This window comes from Sus scrofa, chromosome 1 (assembly GCF_054392235.1).
Source record: "Sus scrofa isolate SSC_HxYL_T2T_F1_AM1 chromosome 1, Sscrofa_HxYL_maternal_Yorkshire_Landrace_v2.0, whole genome shotgun sequence".
Classification (NCBI taxonomy): Eukaryota; Metazoa; Chordata; class Mammalia; order Artiodactyla; family Suidae; genus Sus; species Sus scrofa.
The window spans coordinates 82115484-82140542 of NC_139383.1; the positions used below are offsets into that span (position 1 = coordinate 82115484).

Sequence of the window (25059 nt, forward strand, 5' to 3'; positions counted from 1 at the left end):
CAATAAATACTCATTTTACTCTCTTCTCCCCAACGTTCATGCATACAACTCTCTTTTGAGGAAGGTTTCTTTTAAGAAGGTCTAGAAAATAACTTTTTAATGTGCTTAGGCATTACATATGTCTTTTCATTTTGTTTAGGGTTTCCTTTGCTGTGCAGACACTTTTAAGTTTAATTAGGTCCCATTTGTTCATTTTTGTTTTTACTGTCGTTACTCTAAAAAGTGGATCTGAGATGTTGCTGTTGTTTATGTCGGAGAGGGATTGGCCTATGTTTTCCTCTAAGAGATTGATAGTATCTGATTTTATATCTAGGTCTTTAATCCATTTTGAGTTTATTTTTGTGCATGGTGTTAGGGAGTGTTCTCATTTCATTCTTTTCCATGTGGCTGTCCAGTTTTCCCAGCACCATTTATTGAACAGGCTGTCTTTTCCCCATTGTATATTCTTGCCTCTTTTGTCATAGATGAGTTGGCTGTAGGTGCATGGGTTTAGTTCTGGGCTTTCTATCCTATTCCACTGATCGATATTTCTGTCTCTCTGCCAGTACCATACGGTTTTGATGATTGTTTCTTTGTGGTATAGTCTGAAGTCAGGGAGCCTGATTCCTCCAGCTCCATTTTTCTTTTTCAGGATATCTTTGGCTATTCTGGGTCTTTTATGCTTCCAAACAAACTTTAAAATATTTTGTTCGAGTTCTGTGAAAAATGTCCTTGGTAACTTGATAGGGATTGCATTGAATCTGTAGATTGCCTTGGGTAGTATAGTCATTTTGATCATATTGACTCTTCCAATCCAAGAGCATGGTATGTCTTTCCATCTGTTTGTGTCATCTTTGATTTCTTTCATCAGCATCTTATAGTTTTCAGAGTACAGGTCTTTTGTCTCTTTGGGTAGGTTTACTCCTAGGTATTTTATTCTTTGGATGTGATGGTGAATGGGATTGCTTCCCTAATTTCTCTTTCTGATCTTTCATTGTTAGTATATAGAAATGCTATCAATTTCTGTGTATTAATTTTGGATCCTGCGACTTTGCCAAATGCATGGATGAGCTCTAACAGTTTTCTGGTAGAGTCTTTAGGATTCTCTAGGTATAGTATCATGTCATCTGCAAGTAGTGATAGTTTTACTTCTTCCTTTCCCATTTGGATTCCTTTTATCTCTTTTACTTCTCTGATTGCTGTGGCTAGGACTTCCAAAACTATGTTGAAGAGTAGTAGCGAGAACAGACATCCTTGTCTTGTCCATGATCTTGGTGGGAATTCTTTCACCTTTTCACCATTGAGAATGATGTTAGTTGGGAGTTTGTCACATACGGCCTTAATTATGTTGAGGTAGGTTCCTGCTATGCCCACTTCATGAAGGGTTCTTATCAGAAATGGGTGTTTGATAATGTCAAAGGCTTTTTCCACGTCTGTTGAGAGGATCATATGGTTTTTATTCTTCAGTTTGTTAATGTGGTGTGTCACACTGTTTGACTTGCAGATATTGAGGAACCCTTGCATTCCTGGGATAAATCTCACTTGATCATGATGTACAATCCTTTGAATGTATTGTTGGATGTGGTTTGCTAGTATTTTGTTGAGGATTTTTGCATCTATGTTCATCAGTGAAATTGGCCTGTAGGTTTCTTTTTTCGTGGACTCTTTGTCTGGTTTTGGTATCAGGGTGATAGTGGCCTCATAGAATAAGTTTGGGAGTATCCTTTCCTCTGCAATTTTTTGGAATAGTTTCATAAGGATAGGTATTATCTCTTCTCTAAATGTTTGGTAGAATTTGCTTGTGAAGCCATCTGGTCCTGGACTTTTGTTTGTTGGGAGTTTTTTAATCACAGTTTCAATTTCAGTTCTTGTGATTGGTCTGTTCATCTTTTCTGTTTCATCTTGGTTTAGTCTTGGAAGATTGTACCTTTCTAAGAATGTGTCCATTTCTTCTAGGTTTTCCATTTTATTGGTGTATAGTTACATATAGTAGTCTCTTCTGATCCTTTGTAATTCTGTGATGTCCGTTGTTACTTCTCCTTTTTCATTTCTCATTTTATTGATGTGTCTTCTCTCTTTTTTTCTTGATAAGTCTGGCTAAGGGTTTATCAATTTTGTTGATCTTTTCAAAGAAGCAGCTTTTCGTTTCACTCATCTTTTCTATGGTTTTCTTCATTTCTATTTCATTTATTTCTGCTCTGATCTTTGTGATTTCTTTCCTTCTGCTAACTTTAGGTCTTGTCTGTTCTTCTCTCTTGAGCTGCTTTAGATGTAAAGTTAGCTTGTTTATTTGAGCTTTTTCTTGTTTCCTGAGGTGGTCTCGTATTGCTATAAACTTTCCTCTTAGAATGGCTTTTGCTTCATCCCATAGGTTTTGGAGAGTTGTGTCTTTATTGTCCTTTGCTTCTAGGTATTTTTTAACTTCCTCTTTGATTTTTTCAGTGATCCATTGGTTGTTTAGTAGCATGTTGTTGAGTCTCCACGTGTTTGTGTTTTTTGCAGTTTTCTTCTTGTTGATTTCTAGTTGTATAGCATTGTGGTTGGAAAAGATGCTTGATATGATTTCAGTTTTCTTAAAGTTACGAGGTTTGATTTGTATCCCAGGATATGATCAATCTTAGAGAATATTCCATGTGCACTTGAGAAGAATGTGTCTTCTGTTGCTTTTGGATGGAATGTCCTATAAATATCTATAAAGTCCATCTGGTCTGACGCTTCATTCAGGGCCTGTCTTTCCTTATTGATTTTCTGTCTGGATGATCTGTCCGTTGCTGTAAGTGGGGTGTTAAAGTCCCCCACTATGATTGTGTTATTGTCGATTTGTCCTTTTAAGGTTGTTAGCAGTTGCCTTATATATTGGGGTGAACCTATGTTGGGTGCGTAGATATTTAAAATTGTTATATCTTCTTCTTGGATTGATCCTTTGATCATTGTGTAGTGACCTTCCTTGTCACTTAAAATGTTCTTCATTTTAAAATCTATTTTGTCTGTTATGAGTATTGCTACTCCAGCTTTCTTTTGATCCCTGTTTGCATGGAATATTTTTTTTTCCATCCTCTCACTCTCAATTTGTATGTGTCCCTAGAAGTGAAGTGGGTCTCTTGAGGACTGCATATATATGGATCTTGTTTTTGTATCCATTCAGCCAGTCTATGTCTTTTGGTTGGGGCATTTAGTCCATTAACATTTAAGGTAATTATTGATATGTATGTTCTTATTTCCATTTTATTAATTGCTTTGGATTTGTTTTTGTTGCTCTTTTTTTCTTCCCTTCTTCTCTTGTTCTCGCCTCTTGTGGTTTGATGACTATCTTTAGTGTTGTATTTGAGTTGATTTTTCTCATTTGTTTGTATATCAATTATAGATTTTTGGTTTGCAGTTATTCTGAAGGTTTGGTATAAGGGTCTCTCTCTATATATGAGATTGTTTTAAATTGTTGGTCTCTTAATTGCAAGTTCATCTCCAGTGTCCTGCATTTGTACCCACCTATTCTCATGATTTCTGATTTTGGTGACATAATTGTGCATAGATGATTTCATATCTTTACCGAATATATGCCTTTACTGGTGAGCCTTGTCATTTGTAGTATTTTTGTTTCCTGTTGCAGCATTTTCTGCCTAGAGAAGTTCCCTTAGTATTTGTTGTAAAGTTGGTTTAGTGTTGCTGAATTCTCTTAGCTTTTGCTTATCTGTGAAGCTTTTGATTTCTCCTTCAAATCCGAATGAGAGCCTTGCTGGGTAGAGTAATCTTGGTTGGAGGTTTTTTACTTTCATCGCATTGAGTATATCATGCCACTCCCTTCTGGCCTGCAGAGTTTCTGTTGAAAAATCTGCCAATAACCGTATTGGGGTTCCCTTGTATGTTATTTGTTTCTTTTCCCGAGCTGCTTTCAAGATTTTCTCTTTGTCTTTATTTTGGTCAGTTTGGTTAATATGTGTCTTGGAGTGTTCCTCCTTGGGTTTATTTTATATGGTACCCATTGCACTTCCTGGATTTGAGTGAGTGTTCCTTCCCATGTTAGGGAAGTTTTTGACTATTATCTCTTCAAATATTTTTTTTTGTCGCTTTCTCTCTCTCTTCTCCTTCTGGCATCCCTATAATATGGATGTTGGTGCATTTATCATTGTCCCAAAGTTCTCTGAGACTCTCTTCATTTGTTTTCAATCTTTTTTCTCTTTTCTGTTCCGCATCCATAATTTCCACTAGTCTGTCCTCCACCTCACTTATTTGTTCTTCTGCCTCTTGTATTCTGCTGTTAGCTGCTTCTAGTGAATTATTTCCATTATTGTATTTTGTATGTCTTGTTTAAGTTTTATATCTTGTATCTCTTTGGTCAGTGTTTCCTGTAAGTTATCCATCTTTGCCTCCAGTTTATTTCCAATGTCTTGCATCATCTTCAGAATTAGCAGTCTAATGTTTTTTTCCTGGAGGCTGAGACGCTCCTGATCACTTAACTGTTTTTCTGGGGTTTTTTTCTTTCTCTCTCATCTGCACTACAGTTCTCTGTCTTTTCATTTTTATAGGTTTTTGGTGTGGTGACCTTTTTACAGACAATAGAGTTGTAGCCTCTCTTACTTCTGGTGCCTGCCCCCTGTGGCTGAAATCAGTATGGGGGGCTTGCTGCAGGCTTCCTGATAGGAGGGGCTGATGCCTGCCTCCTGGTAGGTGGAGCTGATTCTAATCCCTCTGGTGGTGGGCTTTGTTTCTGGATGGATTCAAGGCGGCTGTGTGCTTGGGGGTTCTTTAGGCAGCCTGTTTACTGAGTGGTGGGGCTGTGATCCCACCTGGATTGTTGTTTGGCCTGTGGTTTCTCAGCTTTGGTGGGTGGGGCCATATTTTCCCCAAATGGCCACCTCCAGAGAAAGGCATGCTGATGAATATTCCCAAGGGCTTTGCTTCCAGTGTCCTTACCCCACAACAAGCCACATTTACCTCTGTTTTCCCAGGAGGTCCTCCAAGAACTGCAGTCAGGTTTGACCCAGATTCCCATGGAGACTTTGCTTTGCCCTGGGACCTGGTGCACGTGAAAGTCTGTGTGTGCCTTTTAAGAATGGGGTCTCCTTTTCCCCCGGTCCTGTGGAGCTCCTGTGCACAAGCCCCACTGGCCTTCAATGCCAGATGCTCCAGGGGCTCTTTCTTCCAGTGCCAGATCCCCACATGTGAGAGTTTTATGTGGGGCTCAGAACTCTCACTCGTGTAGGTGAATATCTGTGAACCAGTTACTTTCCAGTCTGTGGGGCTTCCCGCCTGGGAGGTATGGGGTTGCTTATATCACGTAATCATCCCTCCTACCTCTTGATGTAGCCTCCTCTTTGTCTTCTGTAGTAGGATATCTTTTTGAATGTTTCTGGTCCATTTGGTTTAAGATTACTCAGCATTTGGTTGTAAATTTTGTTGTTTTTAGAAGAGAGGTTGAGCTCCAGTCCTTCTATTCTGCCATCTTAATCCTATCTCTCCAGTCATTACATATGTCATTTGAGTACACACACAATACACTAAAATGAAATTACCTATTGATTATTGTTCTATGTGAATCCTACTATTGCACTTTGTGGCTTCAGATAATATTTATTATGTATGAACACATTCATCTTTGCTTATCTTAACTCTAATAGGAAAATAGCCCAATAGTAGTGCATATAAACAACATTCTAAATTTTTCCAACTACTAGAGTCTATTGAATTTTTTTTTATATAATGATTTTTTACTTTTTCCATTATAGCTGGTTTACAGGGTTCTGTCAATTTTCTTCTGTACATTATGGTGACCCAGCTACACATACATGTATACATGTTTATTATAGATAGGATTTTCAATAGGAACTTTACATATATAAGTGTAGTCAATCCCTGAAAATTCTTACAGCTAAGTACTTTTTTTTACAGATAAGGAAGCCAAGACTCAAAAATCTGTGTCCTGTAACTTTTAGGTGGCTTCAGGATACTACATTCTCCAGTTGTCCCTCTTATTTTATAGGTAGTTATTTCTTATCTTTTTTGTATAGTACTTCTTTTCTTCCTAGTTTCTAAATATGGAAAGGTTCCACACTTGGCCTTGGCCCTCTTCTCTCCTGTGTATATGCTCCCTCCCTTCCCTAGGTTGCTTCAGCCACTCAAATGGCTTTAAATGCACTGATGAATCATCTGTAGGCTAAAGAATCCTTTTACTTGTTTTTTGGTCACTGTTGAGTCCTCTTTCTCTATCCAGCCATTTCCCCAAATCTTCATCTAGTGCCTAGTAGGTTTCTAACTCTTAACTATGTTCTTCTTGGTATCCCCACCCATATCCTCCAACTGGGCTGCTCCCCTAATTTTCCTGATCTCCATTTATGGCTCCACCATTCACCCAATTGCTTGTAACAAAAACCTAGGAGTCATTCTTCATTTCCCTCTTTTATGTGCTAGTGACACTTGGTCTATTAACAAATTGTTTTGGTCCCAGATCTGCACACTTCTCACTGTATTTAAAAAGCTCACTCTATTTACAGATGAAGATAGATAGACAGACAGACAGACAACCAACAACTCTTGCCTAGACTTCAGCGAGACTCATGTCCCAGTTCTAGTCATCCCCCTCATTGTCTCCTTTCCAGACACTGCCAGAGTGAGCTTTCCAAAACATGAATCAGAACGTGTAATTCTTTTTTACATTCCCCTCCCCATGACTTCCCATTACACTTATTACAAATGAAAAAGTCCTTTATGGCTGCAGGGCCTTTGGCCCCACCCTGCCTGTGCCTCCAGCCTCAGCTCCAGTTTCCTTCCTTCTGACTGTATGTGCACCATCCATTCTGTCTCCTGGCTGTTCCTCCAGTGTGCCAAGCCTTTCTTGCCTCAGGTCTTTGCATGTGCTGCTCCTGCTGCTCCTCTGTCTGGAATGCTTTTCCCCAGACTTGTTAATGTCTGGACTGTCACATGGTTCATGTCTTGCTCAAATACCACCTCCTCAAATGCTGTCCTAACCAACATATATGAAAGGGAACCCACAGCCTTGCCATTTACTGTTTTCTTGTCCTGCTTTATTTTCTTTACATCATTTGTCACAATTCAAAACCATTTCTTTTTTGTGTGTATGTTCATTTTCATAATGTCTCTCTCCCATCAGAATGTAAGTATCCTAACGGCAGGGAACCTGGACCTCTAATTCACTGCTCTATTACTAGTGCCTAAAAGAGTCAGTAAAATGTAGTGGAAATAGAGAGACAAGAAAAGAAAGAGAAAGAGCTATATTTCCAGCTCAGAGTCTGTTCAATTCCAGCAGCCTGTGCTGACAATTTCATGTTTGTAATTTTTTGCTTGTAATGACAAAGGATTGGCAGCAACCCAAATGCTTATCAATAAAGGACTATTAAAAAAAACAAGGAACATGCATATAATAGAATAAAAGCCAGTATAAAAGGTTGAAAATATCACAATGTTCTCTATCTAAAATAAAGTGAGGAGTTCCTGTCATGGCACAGTGGAAACAAATCTGACTAGCAACCGTGAGGTTCTGGGTTCCATCCCTGGCCTCGCTCAGTGGGTTAAGAATCTGGCGTTGCCTTGAGCTGTGGTGTAGGTCGCAGACGTAGCTCAGATCTGGTGTTGCTGTGGCTGTGGTGTAGGCTGGCAGCTACAGGTCCACTTAGACCCCTTGCCTGGGAGCTTCCACATGCCACGGGTGCGGCCCAAAAAAGACAAAAAGACCAAAAAAATAAAATAAAATAAAATAAAATAAAATAAAATAAAATAAAATAAAATAAATAAATAAATAAAATAAAGTGAAAAAGGTAAGTTGCAGTCCTTTGGTCTGACCATCTTCTTTCTTGCCTCATGCTGCTTCTTCTTTCTGGAATATGCTTATCCAGAACATTTCACTCTCTCTCTCAAACAGCACTTCCCAGAGATGTACCCCAACACACTGATTAAGACATCTTTTAGACACCCCCTCACTCATTAATCTGCTTTACTTTACTTTTCTGCATGATAGTTTTTTGTTTTTTTTTTTTGTTTTTTTGTTTTTGTCTTTTTAGGGCCACACTAGCAGCATATGGAGGTTTCCAGGCTAGGTGTCAAATCAGAGCTGTAGCTGCTGGCCTGCACCACAGCTCATGGCAACGCCGGATCCTTAACCCACTGAGCAAGGCCAGGGATCAAACGTGCATCCTCATTGACGCTAGTTAGATATGTTTCCACTGAGCCACTAGGGGAACTCCTCTGCATGATAGTTATCACCATTCAAAAGCATATTATTTACTCATATGTTGATATATATTTTAAAATTGTTTGTCTCTCCTGCAAGAATGGGCTAACCATAAGGACAGGGATCTTTACAGTCTTTTTTTGGTGCTGCACTCCCAGGGTTGAGAACCATGGCTGAAATAAGGTAGAAATAAGAAATGAGATAAAAAGAGATAAAAAGTTCTCAAAGCAGGTTCTGTTTGATTCTGGAGTATATCAACCACCACAACATGCTGCCCCTCATTCTGAAAGTCTTCTGTGTTAGGAACTTTAGCATTTTCAGGCCAAAAGGGACGTTGTAAGTCATCTAGTCCAAGCCTTGATTTTTCAGGAGAGGTGACTGAGCTGAGGGTTAGGTGCTATGTGGGGATCCAGAGAATGCAGGGTTCAGGGATTAGGGCACACTTAAAAAAAATTTTTTTTTTTTAATTTTCAGCTTTGAAGTATGCGGTGTGTGTTTTTTTAACTACATAAATACATTTTGAAAAATATCAGTAAGATGGTACCCAGTTTGATAATTCAGACACAAGCTCTGTGTGGGTTTGGAGGAACTTAAGTCATTGGGGGCTCAGTGACTGGTCAGATCAGCATTCCTGAAGGGGATATATGCTGGTCCTTCAAGGGCAGAGGGGATTTTATGGAGAACTGAAGAAGGAATATTTCAGAAAAGTACTGCAGGAATGATTAGTGGTTGGTGGGAGGATCCAGGTATAGGAGGGAGACTCTGAGAAGAGAAACCTATAAGGACTTAACAGGGAATCAATTGCCATCCATAAGATTGTTTACTCTGGAAGAGGGAACTGGAATACCAGTCTATAAATCCTTAGAGCCTGTAGTGGAGAAACTTACTCCCTTACATTTTTCTGGTTTATGTACATTAACCTTTTGTTTTCTTTTCTGTAGACAGATGATGTAAGCCAAACAGCAGTCCAAATTATTATGGATTGAATTGTGTTTTTTTTTTTTTTAAAAAAAAACAAAACACAGATATGTTGATGTCCTAAACCCTAGCACCTCCAAAATGTGACCTTATAGGGAGGTGGAGTGTTACAGATACAATTAACTAAGATGAGGTCATGCTGGAGTAGTGTAGACCTCTAAGCCAGTATGACTCGTGTCCTCCTGGAGAGACAACCATGTGAAGACAGAGGCAGAAATTGGAGTTGTCTGCCAGGGAACATCTGGGGCTACCAGGGGCTGGAAGCGGTAAGAATAGATCCTCCCTGGAGGCTGTGGAGGGAGCAGAGCCCTGCCAATACTTTGATTTTGAACTTTAAGCCTCCAGAATTGTGAGACAATACATTTTATTGTATTAAGCCACCCAGTTAATGGTACTTTGTATGTCAGCCCCAGAAAAATAGTATATAGTTTGTACTTCTACAGCCCAAACTGTCTAAACCATCTCATTGCCTTCTAAATGTGTTTATGGAACACTTGGTAAATTTGATTAGAGCTCTCTCTATATCTTTTTGTTGTTTAGTAATAATGATTGCTTACACAACACCCATAAATGTATGAACATCTTTAAATGCCCTTTGCACATAAATCCTTTATAAATTAGTTGCAAGCAGAGTTTGAGCAATTCAAGCCACAAACAGTAAATCACCAACAGATTCAGAGTTTTCACTTTCTGGTTTAAAACCTCAGTCTTCAATAGGCTTCCTTCTCCTTCTCTCTTAGTTAAACATTAATTTCTGTATATATTGATCAAATTATTTAGTTACCACTTTCTTATATAGTATAACTTCTCTTTTGGATTTAACTTCATGAACATGCCTATCATATAGTCATTTATTATCTCTTGACTATGATAACAGGTTTAGGACTCATTATCCCAATAATTTTGCTAACTCATATCCTGAATCAGAGGGAAAATTCATAAAGAAATTAATCACACATAAACTTTAACCCTTCTAGGCACAGACAATTTCCTACTGTTTACATTGTCTCACTTTATCTTTGTTTTCAAGGCTCTCGGCCACTGCTGTGATGATTTCCTTGCCCCATGTTTTTTCTGTCAGTGTAATCTCTTATACTAAAGCAAGATTGATCATTTTGTTTTTTTCTTTTCCAGCTCATGTGCTTTCACGATAAGGATAAAAGAAAATTTTTGCTGCGTTATCATAAGACAGACATCTAACAGAACAAATTAGGTTTTTCAAAATAGATTCTAGTATGGATTGCAACATGTTTAAATTGATCGCTCCTCCCTATTTTACTCAACCTCAAATTTAATTCCTAATTAAATTTGAATTCAATTTTTTTAAAGACTGGAGGATCATGTGAACAAGTTTGAGCCTAGTCGCATCATATGGATTTCAATCTTTGTAGTTATCTTGTAACTCAAACAAATATTAGTCATTCTAATAAAAGGTTAGAAGAAAAATGCGAAATTTCATATGAGTTTGGCTCAGATAAGTTACTCCAATAATAGATTTTCTCAAGGAAATGTCTTCAATCATTGCTTTCCTGACTTCTGGTCTCCTGTAAATTTTCTAAGTTCCATCTAACTCTTTTTTTTTTTTTTTTTGTCCTTCTTTCCCTTTCACTTCCTTTTTTGACCATACCTGTTGCATATGAAAGTTTCCAGACCAGGGATCTAATCTGAGTGGCAGCTGTGACCTCCACCATAGCTGTAGCAACACCAGATCCTTAACCCACTGCACTGGACCAGGGAGAGAACCCACCCCACTACAAAGACAAGCCCAATCATTAAATCACTGCACCACAGTGGGAACTCCTCCATCTAACTCTTACAATGCTCTAGCATAAATAAATTTGGGGAGGGCGTTCCCTGGTGGTCTACCGGTTAGGACTAGGCACTTTCACCACTGTGGCTGGGATTCAGCCCATGGTCTGGAAACTGAGCTCCCACATCAAGCTGCTGCATGCCAGGGCCAAAAGAAAAATAAATACATACATACATACATACATACATACATTTGGGAACATAATCAGATTTGCTTTATTCACAAGATAGTGCTGTTTTATTTGAGGGAGATATTATTACTGTTATATTAAATTGTATCAAAAATATATTTTATAATTTCCTTTTACATTTTTCCTTAGCCAATTCTTTACCAATTCATGACATAAATGGAAAACAGTAGATAGCCTCTTATATGGCTGTTATAATATAAAGATGGTTAAAGAATTGGCTGGAGCTATGAGCAAGGTGAGTTCCTTTAGCTCTTTACCTTATCCATGTCCTCAGGGATGCCAAATAAAAGTTGCCTTTAGCAATATTTGCTTCTGATGTATAGCACCAGCAAGAACTCCCATTAGGCAAAGGAATCTCTGTCAAGAGGCAGGCTGTGGCCCCACTGTTTTAGCATCTGTCTTTCAGCCCCAGCCTGAAATTCTTGTAGGAGTGAGTTGAGCGAAGTGCGGAGGGGAGAGTAGACTGGAGCGTGATTTGCCTCCTCTCTTAGTTACTTGGGCAGATTCTGTCACCTCTCTGGATATCAGTTTCCTCAGGGATAGACTAAGGAAATGGCAGGTAGCATTGACTGAATATTTGGGGCCAGGCACTGTTCCATGCACCTTACATATAAAATCTGTTTAATCTTCACATAGTCTCTCAATTCCTCTCTTCTGTCAAAGTGACCTTGTATACGTCACAGGGTGGGCATTTCTGTCTGTTTTGTTCACTGGCATACCTCTAGAACAGAGCCTGACACTCAAGAGATATACATTGGATATTGAATAAATGAGGTACAGAGACATTCAGTAATGTATTGATGCTCAAGAAACTGGTAAAGGGACTGAGTTAGGAATTAATCCCAGGCTGTTATCTCTAAAACCCATACCCTAAAGCACTATGTTATACTGCATAAAATTAGATAATTGATAGCTTCCAAAGCCGTATCTCTTTATGCTGGTTTCATATCACACTTACATATGGTGCTTTAAAAAATACTGATGCCTGCTGCTCCTCACTACTCCCTATTAAATACTCTCATTCTCTTCTAGTGGGTCTGGAGTCACTACTTTGTGTCCTAAAATTCCAGATGGACTTAATTACATCTGAAGTTGAGAATCAATGCTTAAAGTTCATCCCAGTAAATCTCTTAATTTTATAAATCTTTGTAATTTATTCTGAAAGGAGTTCAAATTGAAAGGAGTCTGGAAAACAGAAGGTCAAAGGAAAGATAGTAGGACCAAAGCCTGCTGCTGAGTTAGGTTCATTATCTGGCTCATAGTTGGGTTCATGGTTAAGTTCATGGATCTTTCTATAAAGACTTTCCAACTAGGCCTAAAACTAGTTGAACTGACCTTTTTTGCTTGTTTGTTTGTTTGTTTTTGGGGTCGCACTCATGGCATATAGAAGTTCCCAGGCTAGGGGTAGAATCGGAGCTATAGTTGCTAGCCTAGGCCAGAGCCACAGCAATGTAGGATCTGAGTCTGAGTCTGTGGCCTACACCACAGCTTATGGCAATACCAGATCCCCGACCCACTGAGCTAGGTCAGGGATTGAACCCATATCCTCATGAATACTAGTCGGATTCTTTTCCACTGTGGCACAATGAGAACTTCTGTAGGCTTATAATTAACTGATAATGATCTATCTGATTTAAAATCAGTGTAGATTTTATATCAATGATTTAACCCTCTTCCTAAATGCCTTATTATATAGAATATATGTCTTGACCAATGGAACAGAATAGAGAATCCGGAAATAAACCCTGACACCTATGGTCAATTAATCTTTGACAAGGGAGGCAAGAACATAAAATGGGAAAAAGAAAGTCTATTCAGCAAGCATTGCTGTGAAACCTGAACAGCTGCATGCAAAGCAATGAAACTAGAACACACCCTCACACCATGCACAAAAATAAACTCCAAATGGCTGAAAGACTTAAATATACGACAGGACACCATCAAACTCCTAGAAGAAAACATAGGCAAAACACTCTCTGACATCAACCTCATGAATATTTTCTCAGGTCCGTCTCCCAAAGCAATAGAAATTAGAGCAAAAATAAACCCATGGGACCTCATCAAACTGAAAAGCTTTTGCACAGCAAAGGAAAACCAAAAGAAAACAAAAAGACAACTTACAGAATGGGAGAAAACAGTTTCAAATGATGCAACTGACAAGGGCTTAATCTCTAGAATATATAAACAACTTATACAACCCAACAGCAACAAAACCAATCAATCAATGGAAAAATGGGCAAAAGACCTGAATAGACATTTCTCCAAAGAAGATATACAGATGGCCAACAAACACATGAAAAAATGCTCAACATCGCTGATTATAAGAGAAATGCAAATCAAAACTACCATGAGATACCACCTCACACCAGTCAGAATGGCCATCATTAATAAATCCACAAATAACAAGTGCTGGAGGGGCTGTGGAGAAAAGGGAACCCTCCTGCACTGTTGGTGGGAATGTAAACTGGTACAGCCACTATGGACAACAGTTTGGAGATACCTTAGAAATCTATACATAGAACTTCCATATGACCCCGCAATCCCACTCTTGGGCATCTATCCGGACAAAGCTCTACTTAAAAGAGACACATGCACCCGCATGTTCATTGCAGCACTATTCACAATAGCCAGGACATGGAAACAACCCAAATGTCCATCGACAGATGATTGGATTCGGAAGAAGTGGTATATATACACAATGGAATACTACTCAGCCATAAAAAAGGATGACATAATGCCATTTGCAGCAACATGGATGGAACTAGAGAATCTCATCCTGAGTGAAATGAGCCAGAAAGACAAAGACAAATACCATATGATATCACTTATAACTGGAATCTAATATCCAGCACAAATGAACATCTCCTCAGAAAAGAAAATCATGGACTTGGAGAAGAGACTTGTGGCTGCCTGATGGGAGGGGGAGGGAGTGGGAGGGATCGGGAGCTTGGGCTTATCAGACACAACTTAGAATAGATTTACAAGGAGATCCTGCTGAATAGCGTGGAGAACTTTGTCTAGATACTCATGTTGCAACAGAAGAAAGGGTGGGGGAAAAATGTAATTGTAATGTATACATGTAAGGATAACCTGACCCCCTTGCTGTACAGTGGGAAAAAAAAAAAAAGAATATATGTCTTGTCTACAAGGAATTCAATAAGCTTTCACCAGCAAAGAAATGAAATTACTACTCTAATGTCCCAATAAGAAAAATAACAATGATAAGGAATGTTCTGATAGAAAATGTTGTCTTTTTTTATTAAATAGTAATTAATAATTTGAGGATTATACTTCCATTTCAGATATATGTGTCTAACAATAAGTGGACAGTATAATTCTCCTCTGAAGCTAGACTTAAGAAATTGTTTCTTGCACAACTTTTAATTAACGAACCACACAGAACTTTTAAAAAGTACTTTTTTGATGAAACATTATCCCTTCAAGTGTCATATAATCTTTACCACAACAGTGCAATAGAATACAATGCTGAATGACCTGGAATAACATCTAGCTCAGGAAGATTGGTATTTGGTTGTGCTGTAGATAACTTCCTAATCCTAAAACTAATTACAGTGTGTTTAACAGATGCCTGTGAAATTGATGGGGCTTCTTTAAAAATAAAAAAGTACTATATTTTAACTCATTTACTTCTAAAAATTCTGTGAGTTCATTTTAGTATGAATTATACAAAAAGCAGAGGCCAGTTCAGGATTAAATGTGCAAGGAATTTATTAGGGTAAGTGCCCCTGACAGCAAATAGAGGAAAATGGAGAATGTGAATTGTGAACCTGATCATATCCTGGTCTTACTTAAAATCCTACAATGCTTTCTTGTGGCCCTTAGAGTATATGCAGTACCTCGAACTTGGCCTGTAAGGCTCTGTCTGATTTGCTTACTCATCTTCTCAGCCTCAACTTTTGATTCTTTCTCCTTCACATTCTTTACTCCAAACATGTTGGTAAATGCCTAGCTTTTTTCAATTTTTTTTTTTTTTTTTTTTTTCCTTTTTAGGGCAGCACTTGTAACATATGGAAGTTCCCAGGCTAGGGGTTGAATCGGAGCTGCAGCCACAGGCCTATGTCACAGCCACAGCAACACTAGATCCAAGCCACATCTTCAACCTACATTGCAGCTTGCAGCCAGACTGTATCCTTAATCCACTGAGTGAGGACAAGGATCAAACCTGCATCCTCACTGACCCTATGTCAAGTTCTTAACTTGCTGAGCCACACAGGAACTCCAACCCCTAGCTTCTTGAAAATGTCCTTCTCTCTTCTGTTCACAGGCCTTTTTACTTGATGGTTAGTCCCCACCTTTCCATATAGTAGCTAAATCCTACTCCATCTTCATGTCTCAGTTTAATACTGACTTTTTCTCTGTCTCTGACTCCCCAGAAAACATTCCCCTATATAGAAACTTTCGGTCAGTAGATCCTCCTCTCACTCCTCACCTCCAACTCTCAAAGGGGTTTCCTTTATGCTTAGACACAGGAAACACAGGTCCCAAAGCCGTGTTTGCTACTGACCTTTCCTACTAATTCTATCATCACTTTGATGTAACTTTATTTATATATTATTAACCATCTTGCCAATGGCAAGTGGGAAGGTTTTCCTTAGTTTTTGGCCTGCCTTCAAGGTAACATGCAAAAGTAGGCATGATTCAGTAAATAAAGATATTTTGTCTGTTTTCTATAGTCTCCTTTTAGAGTTGGAAGCAAGTAACTTGCTGGGAGTTGGTGTTGCAAGAATATGAATTTGGGAGTCAAATGCAGGCTGTAATCCCAGCTCCACCCCTGAGAGATGTTTGAATTGACTCTGTGAATTTCAGGTCTTTGTTAGCCAAAAGAGCAGGGAAATCATGGCAGACTTGGAAGAAGAGTGTAGTTTCAGGCTATGTAGCTTTGGAAACTTCATAAGATTGTTCTGAAGTTTGAAGATTGTGTGCAATGATATACATATATAAAGCACAGAGAGAGCCTGGCTTTACTGGACTCCAATGGTAGACAAACCCAATTGCCTCTCCCCTCCAATTTTAGCTGAGTTAGCCTGAGTCAGCCCAAGGAAAGAATAGGCTGATAATTTGACTGTGTCCTTCCAGTGCATAGATATGTAGTGCCCCTACCTCAGCCCATCCCAATCAATTGGTGTAGTATTACTGGGGCAGGATATCATCCTTCTGAAGGTACACGTTGTCCTTATCTGCTTGGCCTAAATTATGAGTAATGAAGGCTCAGGTGATTGTGTGTACTCTCCTACTGGTCTGCTTTAAACTTTCTCTTTAATTTATTCCATTTCATATTTGCACCATGAGGCACTGACAATGAGTGCTCATGACCCCTTTGCATGACAATTGGTGACTAAGAAGGGACACACTATACCTATTCCTGTGTTAAATGGTTTTGGAAGCAGCAGAGTTCAAGTGGTCTTTCCAGGATGGGGAAAAACCCTCCTAGAGGTGGTCAGTCACCTGAAAGTCTAGGATTAGGTGTTTACTATCCCAGGATCATGTTTGGTGGCATCCGGAGGGGTCTTTTAGATACCAAGGTGCAGAAACCCACAAGTCACTGCAACGAGGTGGGTTTCCTGCAAAAGGAAAACCCAAAAGAGTGAGGCTACTAGTTGACTGAATTTTGTGAAGTCCCAAGGCCTCACTTTTATTTATTTATTTATTTTGCTTTTTACGGCTGCACCCACGGCATTTGGAGGTTCACAGGCTAGGGGTCGAATTAGAGTTGTAAGCAACCAGCCTACACCACAGCCACAGCAATGCAAGGTCAGAGCTGTATCTGTGACCTACACCACAGCTCATGGCAATGTCAGATCCTTAACCTACTGAGCAAAGCCAGGGATTGAACCTGCATCCTCATGGATGCTAGTCAGATTCATTAACCGCTGAGCCATGATGGGAACTCCCCAAGGCCTTACTTTTACATGTTGTTTCAGCAGGTTTGGAGTGGGGTCAGGCTTATTTTTGAAAATGTCCATCACAAGTTTGATGTGCACTTCTGGATAAAGACTGCTGTAATAAGTTACCTCCAAAGTCCCATCAGCCCTTTGGTTCAAGAGGCAGACTTAATTGTAAACATATGGGGGCTCTCTTGTTTTATTAGATAAATTATATTAAATAATTTGTACTTTCTACCTTGCCTTATTCCTCAAATTTCTTGCCCCTTTCATCATTTTTCATGAAACCTAATGCCCTGTGTTGAAATGGGGAGGTAGGTAGGCTCTTGCAAGTTAAGGTGTTTATACAACTTCTGTTTTATCACACTGTGATGCTCAGTGTGTGTTGTATAATTTTCCTCTGCCTTGATGTAAAGACCACTGCTCTGTATTTTACAATTCTGCCTTCTTAAATCCCCAACCCATTTATAATATGTTGTCTCACTTACAGCATCCATTCAGATATTTTCCTGGCCCATTCTGTAATAACTGAGGGAGAGTCCTCATCCTGGAGGAGCTCAGAGGAGAGAGGAGCATAAGCTTAGGGAGCAAGAAAGGAAAGGAAAATCTGAGACAGAGGTGCCCTTCAGCTCTTTCTTAGAAAGAAAACCCTTTATGTTCAAAATATCTTAGGAGCTACTTGTGCCAAGAGTGATGAAATATTTTGGAACTTATTGTGATAATCATACCTCTTTAGATCTTGTTGATAATATTTAAATGATGCCAACGTAACACCGTTTGACCGCCTGTACCGCTCACTGCTGTGTACTTTCATCCAGTGCTGTGGCAGCCTGGCTCTCTATTGGCTGATGCTAAGGTAGCCAAATCCTGACTCACCACAGTTATACTCTGTAATACAGTCTTTCTTGCTTGGCCAAGGAAAATGTTGCATTCTTTCTTCACTTGTTAAATATAAAGATAGTGGGTGCTCCATAAAATTTACTGCTGAGCTATAGAGTATGAATTAGGATGAATACTTCATGGAAAGAAAAGTAAAAAATATCTAAATCTAAATGGGGGAAGTAGTGAGTAAGAGCAAAAATTAATGAGATTATTTCCTAGTAGAAAATTAAATGTTTCATGGATTTCTCCCCTTCTTCCATTACAAGATGAAACGAATAAGAAAGAGGCTTCCAAATGTGACCTGGGGAGATCATAACTGACCCTGAATTATCTTGTATGTTGTTGGAGTTCCAGAAAAGGTAGAATTGGAGGAGGATGGATTTTTATCATCAGATGTTTTTCTGGAAGAACCATAGCTTGTGCCCATTGAGATTACAGGGTATTTAGAACTTTAAAGCATTCTCATAATACCTGATTCCAAAATCTTCCCAGTAAATATTTCTGTTTATTATTGATGGGCCCATTATTGGTGTTATGTTTCCTACTTCATTGGCCATTTTACACACTTTTTAGAAAATGCTTTATTGTGTATTTTATCTGTCTAATTTTGAAGACAGTTGAAACCATTATGTGTGTTACTAAGAAATTGTTCTTCAGACTTGTGGTTGCCAAAGGGGAAGGGGAACGAGCGAGTGGGACGGGCCAGGAGTTTGGGATTAGTAGATGCAAACTATTACGTTTAGAGTGGATAAGCAATGAGATCCTGCTATACAGCACAGGGAACTATATCCAATCACTTGTGATAGAACATGATAGAAGATAATATGAGAAAAAGAATGCATATATATATGACTGGGTATATATATGACTGGGTCACTTTGTTCTACAGCAGGAATTGACAGAACTTTGTAAATTAACTTTAAAAATGTTTTAAATAAAATAATATCAAGATATTTCCACTTTGAAAGTGAAACATTCTTAATTGTGATTTGTTAAATGCACATGCCAGTGTTAATTAAAAAAGCCAAATAACAATTTAAAAAAATTATGTTCTTATACAAGAAGCTTAGAGACAAAACTGCTGAAGTCAGACTCTTGATTGGCATTTTCGCTGCTTTTAATAGAAGCTCAGGTCTATTCCTCCTCCACAGAGGCCAGAGGAGCACATCAAAGCCAGAAGTACAGCAAGTCATCAGAGTTCAGATTCTTTCCTGCTTCCCTGTGGAGGGGTCAAGAATACAAACATCCTCAATTGCTACAGCAGGAGGGAACATTTGTCCATTAACAGAACCAAACAGGAAGCACGAAATGGGCATTTCTTCTATTTATTTTGTGACTATGAAGAAAGACATAGTTTAGTTCTATCAAGAAAATTTGTCAGTAAAACATGGACAGTATGAAAAATGTAGTCATTTTGGTTAAACTCTGATTACAAAATGATTAATGCAGTTTTTCCAGTCATTTTACTTATTATAATTTGTGCAATAGTACATTCTTAGGATGTTGGTATTTCACCATATCTTAAGTTATTTTTTTTCTTCTTTGAACCATGAACTAGCAACTTAATGTTTGTTGCAGCCTATTGAGTTTCACGTTATGATTCTCTTGTCTTTAGTTAAATATTCTGGATCCAAGAGGATATGCATATATTGAGCAGAATAATTTTACCTCCTTTCAGTTTGTAATACGGTGCTAAAAGTGGCAGATAAGGCCTGGAAATACCTCAAATGTACTTTAGAAGTTTGTTGCCGTACCAGAATTTTTATTCTTGGTATATCAGTTGGTTATCCACCCTATTATATCAGAGTAAGTTTTGTTACTCCCTTGTCAGTGACAGCAGATAAGAACTTGTGGCACAATGTAATGATTTAAACAAGCCTAATGGAAGGTCCCCTTGTGGTGCAGAAGGTTAAGGATCTGGCATTGACACAGCTGCGGCATAGGCTGCAACTGTGGTGTGGGTCCGATCCCTGGCCCAGGAACTTCCACACGCCATGGGTGCAGCCAATAAATAAATAAATAAATAAATAAATTAATTAATTAATTAATAAAGCCTAATGAAGGAACAAATATAACTTGTATTTTTTGAATATTTCCAAAATAAGTCAACAGGCCACTCTAGTATTCTCATAATTACTTGGAACCTCTTAATTCTAAAAGATATTTGACCTGCTAGTTAAAAGGAAATGAATGTTTCTTGTCGGTTTTCCTCATTATTTTTCTCATCCAGCCTGTGGTGTATCAAGGATGGGAAAGTAGGAGTGCTCTGTCCCTAATATAGGTAATAAAGGAGTGCTTTGTATGTAGAAATTTTTTTTTATTTTATTTTATTTTTTTATTTTCCCACTGTGTATGTAGAAAATTTTAAAGGGATAAAATAAAATTGATAATAATAAGGTAGTCTTTTTATTACCACTATGCACTGACAGTTCTAAGCAATGCCAATGATACTGTTCCTCTCTGAGAAAAATAATTGTTGGTCAAAGTTCTAAGTAACATTTGCCATTACTGAAATTTAATAATATATATCTAAGCCAAAAATGACTATTTTTTGGTTACTTGTTCTTTAGCAAACACTGTATTCTCCTCTGGACATGAACTCAGCTGTCCATGTTTATTTCAAGAATAAGCAGTCAAGTGCTGCTTTTTTCATTTTCATAATCACTGTGCTATAACTGTTTATTTTGAATCTATGTTTAAACACAGGATTACATAGTACCACAGGGGTTAGAGACATAAACTGATCCTGAGGCACATTCAAATAATTCATAACCATTATAAGATTTGGAGACTTTTACTGAATATAACAGACATTTATGATGAATTCTCTGGTTAAGGTATTTTAATGAAAATTGTTTCCCTGCAGAAACATTTGAAAGGTGCTAGAGCTGATCCAAAAAAACCAAGACATGGACACAATTGCAATTTCTGGAATTTACTATGAAATGGGGTTTTTAAGAATCTCTGATAAACTTATCTTTACTTTAAAACTTTCCAAACCACTCATGTATCTATTTCTTCATGGGAAAGAAACATTGGAAATTAAAATAATGTCCTTCAATCGACTGTGAGTGAGGCCATACCACTTCTATTGACCAGGAATATGTGACGATCACTTTGACAAAGCCATTGACAAATCTGCAGAAGTGAAGGCTCTAAGCCAGAAACTGCATGGGGACCAATAAGTAAGTATAAATATTTTTCTCCTTTTTCTAAAAAGCACATGAATATACTTAAAAAGTATTAAAACTTTGCATTTATTAGTTTTTTTTACTAGCATTATTATTTATATAAAACGTACTAAATGAAAAAGGTCAGTCTGCATTTCTTTTCTGGACATAATAATTTTTATTTGTTTTTTATTATGACTGAAAACATTTTTACATAGGATGAGGGATATTAAAATGGTCTCTCTACGGTGTCAAATAAATACACTAGGTGTGCCAGTGCATCTATCTTTTAATTTTAACTCAGAACAGATAAAGCACATTCTCAGTCTTTTTAGTACCACAGCTATACTTTTGAAAATTTTACCACAGAGTTCCCGTTGTGGCTCAGTGGGTTAAGAACCCAACCAGTATCCATAAGGATGCAGGTTTGATCCCTGGCCTCACTCAGTGGGTTAAGAATCTGGCATTGCTGCAAGGTGTCATGTAGGTTGCATATGTGGCTCAAATCTGGCGTTGCTGTGGCTGTGGCATAGACCAGCAGCTACAGCTCAATTTCGGCCTCTAGCATGGGAACTTCTATATGCTGCAGGTGCAGCCTTAAAAAGAGAAAAAAAGAAAGAAAATTATAGCAGTTCATTTTAATAAGGCAAACTTTTAATGACCAAGAAATAGGTACAGCTCTCATGCACTATAGATTTTGGTAATAATTATATTTTTAACAACTGTATGCTTCATGTCTTAACTAGTTTGTATAAGCTTAGTAGGATGAAAAAAACACCAAAAATATAGCCTATTGAAATTTTGACATGAAGAAATAGAAATTAGGAATATTGCATAACAAGTAAATATATATCTAATTTAAAACCTTCCAGTATAGGTTCAGTATATATATAGTTTTTTAGGGCCACAACCTCAGCATATGGAAGTTCCCAGGCTAGGGGTAGAATTAAAGCTACAGCTGCTGGCCTACACGACAGCCAAAGCAGCACAGGATCCGAGCTGCATCTGCAACCTACACGACAGCTCACCACAATGCCGGATCCCCAAAGCACGGAGCGAAACCAGGGATCTAACCTGCATCCTCATGGATACTAGTCAGATTTGTTTCTGCTGTGCTAACTCAGCAGATATTTAAGAAATTAAAATCTTTATGCTTTTTCAGAGAATAGAAAAAACAGACAAACAGGAAACAATTTAATTTTTAATTTTTAAAAACTTGATAGCTTCATCTTTTTATTTTTTTCCCTTTGACTGCGCCTGCAGCATACAGAAATTCTGGGGCCAGGGACTGACCTGCGCCACAGCAGTGACAGCACCAGGTCCTTAATCCACTGTGTCACCAGGGAACTCCTCCAACTTAATTTATAAACTTGATATCAGAACATGAACAGGAAATTATGAAGAAAAAATTTCTAGGGGATCTCAATCAGAAACATATTCACCAAAATTCTTAATATCATCTAACCAAACATGTACAAACAATAATATGTCACAAATAAGTTGTTTGTTGTAATTATACAATGTTAAGTTTTACATTAGAAAACTAATCAGTAAAATTTACCACATTAACAGAATAAAGGGAGAAAAGTAGAATATAGGGGAAAAACAACCTATATGATCATCTTATTAGAATAGCAGTTGATTAAAGTCAGCATTTGTTTATGATTAAAATATACCTTCTGGCAAATGAAGAATAGAATTTCTTTAATCTAATAGAGGATATCTATAAAACACCAGTAGCAGACCCCATAGAAATGTTGAAAACCTTCCTTCTGAGACCAGAAATAAGACAAGTATGAGAATTATCACCACTTCTACTTAACCTTGTACTGGAGGTCCTAATCATGATAGAAAGGAAAACAATTAAAAGAAAAAAACAAAACTGTTGTTATTTGATATGATTGTGTATATGTACAAAATCCCAAAAGGAAGAATATTACAGTTCTATGGCAGGTAACAATAGAAACCAAAACTGAAAAAAAAAAAAAGTATAATAGTATCAAAACCTATTTAAGATCTAGGAATAAATATTTAAATGTGAAAAAAAGCATTCCTGAGAGACATAAAAAACAAATAAATGCAAGTCTATGCAGCATTCACATATTGGAAGACACAGCATGGTAAAATGTTAATGTACTTGAAACTGAGCTTTGGGTTCAATGAAGTCATAATAAAAATCCAAGTAGGCTTATACCTATACTTCAGTGTGTGGGTGTTTGGATGTGTATGTTTATATGAGAGGGAGAGAGAGAAAGGAACTTAAAAATATTCTAAAAAATATATATCAAAATTCAGAGGACCAGGTACAGGCAAGATACTGTTGAATAGGAGAATAAAAGTAGGAGGATTTGTTCTACTAGATATTAATACTTATTGTATGTCTGTAATAATTAAAAGAGTATAGTATTGGGATGAGAATAGACAGAAAGATAAGTGGAACAAATCAGAGTTCAGAAATAAATCAATTGTCTCTATATTAAACTCGACACAAAAGGTGCCAATAAAAGGAAAAGACTGTTCATTGGACCGGCATCTAAACTGGTCCTGATAACTAGACTGATAATTGGAAGAGCCAGCATCTAAACCCAGTCCTTTCAACTCTCAGCTTCATGTTCTTTTCACTGTAACTATAAATCATCCTTTTAAAACTCTATTCCCTCCTTTTTTTCAAAATAAATATATAAATTTCTCTTTTTAAAAATTAAAAAATATCGCTTTTTAGATAATTTCATACACTATGCCCCTTACCCAGAGGTAAAACAATACAGTTTAGAAAAATATTGTGATCTGTGAAAGTTCATTTCTCCAGTATTTTGATCTCTCTCTTAACTGCCTTATTTTAATGTATTGTGTTTTACTTAGTGAACATTATCGTACTAATCTGTTTTCACGTTTATCTCCCACTATTAGATTCTAATATTTTTGAGGGAAAGTTCATATCTTTGTGTCTTTATATTCCCAGCATATCACATAAATATCTGTTGAATGAATGGATGAAATTTTATTCTTGACACCTTGACTCAGAATGGTCAAATTCCTATTTTAACTCTTTTGGAAAAAATACTGAAATCACTCTTCTATCTGAAAGATAAAATATTGCACTTTTTCCATTTGAAATGATTCATAAACAGTTCCATTTTTTGTTACTCTGTTCATTCACTATCAAGTTTCACAAACTGTAGCCAGAAAATAAGGCACTATTGACTGAAAGTTTTGTTTTCTTCTCTTCTATGTGCACTTAATCATAAACATCCCCCTCAGAATTATGTTCAGCATATATCCCTGCTATGCATTTGTATTCAAATATCAACTCCTTTGGAATCCAGGAAGAATTTTATTTTGGCTATACTTAATAAAGTAATAATGATAACATGTTTAATAGAAAAGATCTAAAAATATATATCTCGTATTAACAGAAAACACTCTCCTGTTGAAAAGGTTCATGACGACCTAGACATCTGAACAGTTGAACAGGAGATTATATATAAGCTACAAGATACTAAATGATTTGATAGACTTAATTTTAGCCAAAGTCTTGCTCATCTGGATGTAATAGTTATAATTTCTAAAAGTTGCATTAAACACTATTTTAAAACTAATATTATAATGCCACCTGAGTGACATGTAGTCTGCTGTATTTGCCTATATATTTTAAAGAAAAAAATAACATCAAATTCTGTTTGTATAATTATGTTGTGCTCAAAATATCTGACTGTGTATTTCAGGGTAAGTTCATAATCTTTGTTGCAAAAATTATTAATGACTATGTGATATATATAAACATTTATGGCTATAAGGAGAATAGCTAATAATAGTGATATACTGATAATGTTGAAGTTTAGATTTTATCTTTTTCAATGCAATAGCCTATGAGCTGTAAATACTATCATTATCTCTGTTTTACAGATAAGAAAACTGAGGCACACAGTAAATATTTGCTCAGTGTCACACAGCCGATAAGCAGT

General features: G+C 37.4%; 1 long non-coding RNA gene across 1 annotated transcript in view; it reads left to right on the forward strand.

Annotated features, from left to right (window-relative positions):
• The window catches only part of LOC146406169 (uncharacterized), a 53172-nt gene extending 32063 nt beyond the window's left edge, over positions 1–21109 (forward strand). The window contains exon 6 of the long non-coding RNA XR_014807419.1: positions 21024–21109. This is a non-coding gene — a long non-coding RNA (uncharacterized LOC146406169). The remainder of the gene's footprint in view (positions 1–21023) is intronic.
• The last annotated feature ends 3950 nt before the right edge of the window (positions 21110–25059 follow it).